Here is a 1,430-nt window from a genome sequence, read left to right on the forward strand (position 1 = left end):
TTCAAGATGAAGAGAATAGGGTTAGAATTAACTTGGAGGGAGGCTTGTTCTACTGAAATGCTAACCAGCCCCTGGCGAATTTGCCTAAAAGTTGTTCCCTAGTTCCCTATGGATGGAGTCACAAAATTATCAATTCCAAGACATATTGCATAGTATATCCCCAACCCTGCCTTTATATTGATAGAGTAGGAGAGAAGAGATCCACAGATCTGAAAGTAAAGCAATCACAATTTTCCCATAGTCTTGATTTCTCGTGTCAGGTCTTTTTGGATGCACAATATGCTTTTCCTCGGGCTGAATTTCCTCCCCACAAGGAAGGGAGTGCCCCAAAACTTTCCCAAATTTTTCTCCAGTGTTTTGTTTTACCCCAAAACTTTCCAAATACAGTCCTGGATTCATTTTCTCTACAGGATTTTCTCCAGGTTTACATTAAAACGTAAAAAAAAAAAAAAAAATAACAACAAAACCCAAACCTAAAACATAAGTCATATTCGAGACGATCTGTCCTAGCGTACACTAATCCATCCAGACAGTTATCGCTTTCCTTTGTGTGTGAACAGCAAACAGTTATGACAGTAAAAGGGAAAAGAAAACAGGAGGAAGAGAAGAAGAAGAAAGTTGAAGAACCAGCTCACCTCTGCTTGCCCATAGTTATGGAAGTTCTGTCTGTTTGGTTTTTTTTTTAATTAACTTTGCTTCAATTCGTGTCTCCTATGCCCATCAAGGCAGTAAGAAAGGTGTACAGCACCAAGCAATGCAAAGGGGTATGAAGTAGAATTGAGCGCTGTTTGAGAATAGACGCAGGTGGAGAAATAACAAAGGGATAATAGTACAACTCTTGTCTGAAATGAAGCCTTCTGAACCTCTAAAGAAACAGAAAATTAGATAGATCGAAGGTAATTTATTTTAAGAATTGTAATATCTCTTTCAAATGAAATTTTCTGGGCAAGGAGAATTAAAAGGAAACTAGGAACTAAAATGTGAAATGTGGGACCAATTGGCTCTCATAACAAACACTAGTCACTCAAGGAAGAGTGATGCAGGGGGCATGGCTAGCTCAGTCGGTAGAGCATCACACTTTTAATCTGAGGATCCCAGATTCAAGTCTTTGTTCAGGCGAAGTTGATCTTCTTACCTCTGTTCTGTTCCTTTGTCTTAGAGAAACCAATCTTTCCTGCTTTGTTTAACAAGGATCAAAACAGAACGACTAAGCAAGAAATGGGAAACGGTAATCTCTCGGTCTTTTTTTTTTAGTTAAAAAAAAAGACCGAGAGATTTCCCTTTCCCATTTCTCCATTTCTTGCTGGAAGAGATCGATATTTGTTCCTATCTCAAAGAAAGGCGACCCAACCGAATGTGGAAACTACAGAACAATTTCACTGATTCCACATGCAAGCAAGATTTTACTGAAGATTATCCAAAAACGACTG

This window comes from Elephantulus edwardii, unplaced genomic scaffold, assembly GCF_000299155.1.
Source record: "Elephantulus edwardii isolate Elephantulus edwardi_28Jun2011 unplaced genomic scaffold, EleEdw1.0 scaffold00433, whole genome shotgun sequence".
In the NCBI taxonomy this organism is placed as follows: Eukaryota; Metazoa; Chordata; class Mammalia; order Macroscelidea; family Macroscelididae; genus Elephantulus; species Elephantulus edwardii.